The sequence below is a fragment of the Arachis ipaensis genome, chromosome B5 (assembly GCF_059453495.1).
Source record: "Arachis ipaensis isolate K30076 ecotype BB chromosome B5, ASM5945349v1, whole genome shotgun sequence".
NCBI classification, from domain to species: Eukaryota; Viridiplantae; Streptophyta; class Magnoliopsida; order Fabales; family Fabaceae; genus Arachis; species Arachis ipaensis.
In genome coordinates this window covers 70,258,110-70,265,338 of record NC_142440.1, presented here as the reverse complement: position 1 = coordinate 70,265,338, position 7,229 = coordinate 70,258,110, and the positions used below count along the sequence as shown (strand labels likewise).

Here is a 7,229-nt window from a genome sequence, read left to right as displayed (position 1 = left end):
AAGGACAATTCAATTCTTTGGACATTAATCTTAATGCATGAACTCTTTGCATTGGCCCCAAAGCCTTTTTGTGATAGATTGGAATTTCATGGTTTGTTCCTACCAACTCTCATCGTAGTACATATTAGTAATTAGTCTTAGGATAGTTGCATGCATCTAAGTAGTTTATAGCATAAGTCAATTTCCCTTTTCATCTATCTCCTTTGTGTGTGGTTAGCATGAGGACATGCTAGTGTTTAAGTGTGAGGGAATTGATGAATCCATATTTGATGATGATTTTTTGGTTAGAATTGAATGGACTTTCATCACATTAACTTGCACTTATCCCCTTGAATAGCATGTTTTTGAACCTTCCTCCCAAATTGTGCTTGATTATGAAAATATGCTCTTTTGTGCTTGAATTAATCTATTTTATTCCAAATGCCTTCCATTCGATGCCTTGATGTTGTTTGTGAGTGATTCCAGGTGTATAAGGTGGGAATGGGTTAGAGAAAATGGAAGAAGAGCATGCAAAGTGGAGGAAATAAGAAGAATCAAAGGAGATGAGCTCAGAGACGTGTGCGTGCGCACAGGCACCCGTGCGTATGCACAGCTGCCCAAGCATAGCGCGTGGATTGCTTCGAGCACGTCGCGTGTCCAACCAAGCATCACCTAGTGTGCGTGCGCACAGCTACTTGTGCGCACGCACAGATTGGGAATTTCGCTAAAGTGTGCGGACGCACGCGTCTGTGCGTCCGCACAGGTGTCCGCACATGACTTCATTAAAATAGCACGTGCCTCGTGATTTGGGGGCTTTGGAGGCCCATTTCTGAAGTTCTCTAGCTCATATTGGAGGGGAAAATAAAGACATAACATACCATATCATTAGTGTAGTTTAGGATAGTATAGGAAGCTTTAGTTTTAGTTTTTCTCTAAGTTTTTTATCTTCTCTATTAGGGTTTACATTAGGGTTTTAAATTCAAGTTCCATTTCCATTTTTGATTTTGGATTTTTCTAGTTTTCATTGTAAGTATTCTCTTGTTATTACTCTTTATAGTTACATTGTCATTACCCTTTCTTCTAATTCGAGTTATAGTTCAATTTTACTTCTCTCTTGCAATCTCAATTTCTTGTTGATGAATTTGATGTTTGATGTTTGTTTCATACTTTTTTCTGTTATTCTTGTTGATTGAGATTGATTGTTGCTTTTACTTTCGAGTCTTTTCTCATTTTCTCCATGTTTAAGCTTTTTGCCCACCAAGTGTTTGACAAAATGTCAAACATGGTTTTAGACTAAATTTTTTGTTCTTGGCTTGGATAAAGTGAGCAATTGGGTTTCTAGAGTTGGAATGTCCATCATTTAGTTTCGATTATTGGATTGTTAAGTGTTCTTGTTCCCACTAACGCTAAGTTGTTGCTAAGGCAATTAGCAAGCAATTTAGGATTTGTAGGTTAAGGACACTTATGCTCATTTAACTTTTCTTCCGATGTGAGGGTTGATCAAGTGAGATTAATCCAACATAATTGTCATAGTTGTGGTTCCAACAAGGAAAAACCCTTAGCTCACTCCAAGCCAAGGCTCTCTTTTATGCTTTTAATCTTTCATACCTTTATATGTTGATCTCTTTTATACTTGTTTATATTACATAGTCAGTTCTTTAATTCCTTAATTAGTTCAATCATTACAATTTTTCATGTTCTTTTATTGCTTTATGTGTTCATTTCTTCATTCACAACCCTTTGATCACACTACAACCGGAATGGCACACTTATTGTTCTAAAAGTGCTCCTAGGGAGACGACTCGGGAGTTAAATACTCTCGGTTTGGAATTGATTTTTGCTTATGACTCATCTTGTGAATTTCAAATTTTGATTGACGGCCAACTTGTCGGGTTAGGACTATACTCACAACGCTAATTTCACTCTTGGACAATCAAGTTCCTAACCTATATGCAATTTGGCTATTTATCAAAATTTTGGCGCCATTGCCGGGGAGTTCACTTTAAGTGCAATGAGTGCTACTATTTTGGTTGTTGTAAATATGTGAATATTGTAAATACTTGACTTTGGTTTGCTACTTGGCTCTAATCCTAAATACCACTTCCCTCTTTAGTTAATTTAGTAGTCTTTAATTGTTAAGTTGGTTCTTGTTTACTTGCCTATTTTTATCTTGCTTTTCATAATTACATGGTTTTCATTGCCTCCTCAGTTGAATGACACGGTCGCTTCCAGACCCGAGCTTGGCCACTTTTGGTCCAGAAATTGAAAGAACTTTAACCCGTTTAAGTCAAGCTCGGCGCCGGCTAGCTTTTGTGAATAGTGAATCGGGTTCCTTAGAGGAGCACTCCAATTCACTATCACCAACCATCCGTGACCATCATTCTCCAATCAACGAGGAGACTCTATATTCATCTGTGGATAGTACTGAATTCTCTTTGAGTGACTCGGGTGACACCATTATGGCGGATCTACCTAGAAAAATCACCTTAAAGGAGGCCGGAACTCCTGATCTTGATTTGCAACCGCTTCAAATTTTTTATCCGGCCTTGGATCCAAATTTTGAGCTTAAGTTTGGCACGATAAACTTGCTTCCCAAATACAATGGACTACCTAAGGAAGATCCTTTGAAGCATCTAAAGGATTTCCAAGTTGCATGTGCAACTGCTAGAAGACATGGGGCCGATGAAACCGCAGTGTTGGTCTTTGCTTTCCCTTTCTCTTTGGAGGGAAAAAAGAAGGAGTGGTTTTATACTTAGCTGGGTAAAATTAGATCCAACTGGGACTTGCTCCATAAAGAGTTTTTGGAAAAGTTCTACCCTCCCCAGAAAACAGACAAGTTGCGAAGAGAGATCTCTTGCATTGTGCAACGGGATGGGGAGACTTTGTATGAGTATTGGGAGAGATTTAAGAAGTTGCTGAAGGCATGTCCTCACCATCGGATTGATGAGTTGGTTCTTATCAGTTATTTCTATCAAGGAATGCACCACCAAGACAAGCTTCTCTTAGATGCCGCGAGTGGAGGATCATTGACTAAAAACAAGACCGCTGCAAAAGCATGGGAAGTTATATCTGATCTAGCAGACTCTACTCAACACTCAAGAGCAAGGAGTCTACAACTGAAAGCTTTGAATGAAGTTTCTCCCTCCGGAGATGCTATTTTGACCAAGACCCTTGGAAAAATGACAATCTTGTTGCGACAACTCATCCAAGGACTACAAATTCCTCAAGCTTTGATAAGTGTCCCACCTCAGCCTCCAAGGATCGAAGGACCACCAAGGGTATGTGGTGTTTGTACTTGTAATACTCATTACACCGATGAGTGTCCTCAGCTCCAAGAGGACACTAGATTGGCGGTAGCTAACTCTTATCCACAAAGACCAAACTACAACCAAGGATCCTACCAACATGGAGGCAATCAAAACCAAAGGTGGAACCAAGCTCCTTAAGATCCACCCAACCAAAACGCTCAAGTCTACTACCATCAACATCCCCAAGGCCAACCACAATACCAACAACCATATCAACAACTCCCACAATCTCAACCTCAAGGGAAGTACCAACACCCACATAGTAGGCCTAGCCTTCCTCAAGTCAACCTCACATGAATGACACAATTCACACCTTCATGCAAGAATAACGAGAGTTCCATAAGAAACAAGAGGCATATATGGCTACCATAGCCGAAGCCCTCTCCCATTTGACTCTCCCTCCTCAAGCCGCACAAAACACCCAACAAGCCTCAACCTCAAGTAGTTTACCCTCCCAACCTCAACCCAACCCTAAGGGTAGCATCAATGCCATTACCCTTAGGAGCGGCACTAAGCTGGACAAGAATATTGCTATACCTACAAAGTTGAGTGTGGAAACAAACAATGAAGAGGTGGGTGATGAAGTGGAAGAGATGAAGAATGAAGATTAGAGTGTTGATAAAAGCAAGGAGGAACCACCCAAGGTCAAGGAGCCAAAGAGAAAGACTTTTCTTGAAGAGCCTTTGCCCATTCCATTTCCAACCTTGGCCAAGAAGGCCAAGAAACAAGAAGGGCTTGACCCAACAATGGTGGAAGTTTTCAAGAAGGTTGAAGTCACCGTTCCCCTCTTCCAAGCCATTCAACAAGTGCCAAGATATTCCAAGTTCCTTAAAGATATTTGCACTCACAAAGATAAGCTTGGCAACCTTAACACAAAGCCGGTAGATGATTTTATTTCTTCTTTACTTCCTAAAAAATACAATGATCCCGACCCATGTTTGGTCACTTGCTTGATTGGTGGGATGAAATTCATGGACTGTATGTGTGATCTGGGGGTGTGCGTAAGCATTATGCCGCTCCTCATTTATGAAAGATTGAATTTGTCACCCCTAAAGAGGTCTGGGGCGAGGTTTGTTCTAGCCGATAAAAGTATTGTGTCCGTTCTTGGGATTGCCAAAAATGTCCTGGTTAACATTCAAGGATTGCTCTTTCCAATTGATTTTCACATTCTGGAGACTCCTCCCATTGACTCCAACAAGCCGTCATCCATTCTTCTTGGAAGACCCACTACAAGAAAAACACCCATTCAGCCACACTTTTTTTAGGCTACATTTGAAAAGGAATAGGCTACGCTTTTCGTATGGTGCCCTTTTATAAGAGAAAAGGGAACACTATTGAGGCATCACTTTAAAAGCATCTCCTTAGATATTTTAAATATCACTTATAAAGCGTAGCCAAATCTAAAAAGCTATGGATACACTTTTTTGACCAAAGGAAGCGCTTTTAAAAAGTAACCCATTTGTTATGTTTTGGGTGCATTTCAGAAGTGTTGCCTAATCTATGTAGGCCCAAACCCATGCGAGACTTAGTAATTTTTTTCCTTTTCATCCATACTACACTAACACTTAGCCAAATCACCAGAGAACATAACACTCACCCTTCTTCCCTTGTCCCGCCACTCATCACCCCAAAACCCTAGTTCACCGTCACTCATCTTCATGGCGTCACCACTCACCACCCCAGAACTGTCACTCCTCTTCCCAGCTTACCACTCACCACTCCAGAACCGTCGCTCCTCTTCCCTTCTTACCACTTCGCCATCACCATTTCTTCCTCTCTCCGCCGCACGAGCTTCTTCCATCGCTGTCGCTGCTCGCGTCGCGTCTCCTCACTGCTAAATGCTGATGAAAATCGCACACACTCTTTCTTTCTTTAGTTTCTTTCTTCACACTGTTTCATTAAAATATTGGAAGAAAAAAGAAAAGAAAAGAAAAACCTAATTTACCATCACTCGGCACTCTACCTAGCCTTCCTAGTTCCTACACAATAAACCAAGAGAGATCAAAGAAGAGAGAACCGGTTCGTCGCTGGTGGTTCACCTCCTGCGTCCGCGTCTCTTCTGTTTCCGCCGCAGCTGGCTGTTCTACTCGCACATGTGAGTCCCGCCGTCACCGCTGGTGGTTCGCCACATCTGTTTGCACTTCGGCCTCTACTCGCCTCTGGTCGTAGCTTTTCTCCTTTGCTCGCCGCTTCTGTTTCTCTTGCTTCACTTTTGCACCACTGCTCAGATCTAGTGTGTTCTTTTTCTATTTTGTCTACCTAAGTTAGTTAATTAGTCAACTTAGACATTTAGCTAAAATAGTTTGTTGGTTAATTGGTTCATTTAGTTTTTCATTTAGCTAATTAGGTTTATTAAGTTCTTGTTTTTGCTAATTAGTTCATTGGTTGATTGAGCTGCTAGGTTGTTATTTGTTCAATTAGTTCTATTTCACTTTTAAAGATTTCTTAATCACAAACACCAGCTGAAGAACAAACATCAACTCCTGAGGCTTTTAAATTTTTATTTAAGTTTTTTTTTAGTTTTATATGTTTATTTAATTGTGACCTGGTAAAAAAGGTGACCTTGTCAGTGTCATTTTGGTTCTATTAACCATGCTTGTTGGTGTTGGGGTTTTAACTTTTTAGGATTTATCTTAGATTTATATTGGCTTTAAAGAGAGTAGACCTAATACAAAATTTACGAAATCACTTAAGAGTTATTTGATTTGGTTATGACTTGTGAAAACACTTTATTGTTGAATAGCTTAATATAAACTAGTTTTCTTTTGTGGTATAGGTAGTACCGAAGACTATTGGAAAAGACAGGATGCTGCTCAAGTAATGGCTCAGGTTGAGGATTTGTGTTTTCTTCACTTTGCATCGATCTGTAGAATTTTTCTTCTACAAAATTCCTCAGCTGATTAAGAATATATAGTTATTTTGTTTACTGACATGATGGTGTTTGTGTTGTTGTAGTTAGTATGGGAAGGACTTGGACTCGGAGGAAGGACAGATGTCTGAAACTGAGGCAGGTAGAATGATAAAGCCAATTGTGCTCTTTTGTGTCTAATGAATTTCCATATGAACTGCTTCTTTCCTTGTTTTGCAGCCTGGTTTATCTGGTTTTGCAATTTTTTTGAGGATTTGTTGTTCTGATATTTGGGGTTTTACAATCTTGTGTAATTTCTGCTTCTTACTATGTTAGAGTTTGCTTTTTTATTTTTCATTTTGCTTTATTATTTTGCATCTTGCTTTGTTAGGGTTTGTAGTTGTTATTAGTGTTATTCTCTCATTGGAAACCAAGTACCAGCAGGTTTGGTAGTTGTTATTAGTGTTATTCTTGAGGAAACTGGATTACTTTTTTGGGATAAACTGATTATTATGTATTAAATACATGCCCAATGGCATGCATTTACGATGGATATCATGATATAATTATTGATAGATTGGTTTACCTAGTCATAAACTTGACCTTCATGCTACTCTCTGATTATCTGATCATAACTTGTCGGAGTGAATTTACAATATGTTAACCTGGATAATGTATCTAGGATGGTCTGTCAGCTGCTGATGCTAGAGCAAATGTCATAAATTCTGATGATACAATCTTGGCAAGTAAGACTATAACCGATGACAGGGATACAACATATGAAGAGGATATCAACTCTGCTGGGACCAAGAAAAGTGATTCAAAAATGTACAAGTTGTCTTACAAGCTTGCTGAGCAAAATCGATTTTCTGGTCCTTTCTATATCAAGTTAGTTTCTTCCAAATATTGAATTAACCTCAACGTAAAGTGTCAGTCGGACACTGAAAAGTTTCACATGCTGTTGGAAAATTTAGAATCATATATTAATTCTATTCAAATTACAGGTTAAAATGACTTTAGAACTTTTGTGAAAAAATGAGGTTCGACCCTGTTCCTATATTAATGATATTCAAGGTCAGGGATATGGAAAGAAA

At 39.3% G+C, this 7,229-nt stretch overlaps 1 non-coding gene across 1 annotated transcript; it reads right to left on the bottom strand.

Moving 5' to 3' along the window:
- Window positions 1-2,813: 2,813 nt before the first annotated feature.
- LOC148564564 (small nucleolar RNA R71) lies at window positions 2,814-2,920 on the bottom strand. Its single transcript, XR_015885305.1, has one exon. It is a non-coding gene; the product is annotated as a small nucleolar RNA R71 (small nucleolar RNA).
- Between the last annotated feature and the right edge of the window lie 4,309 nt (window positions 2,921-7,229).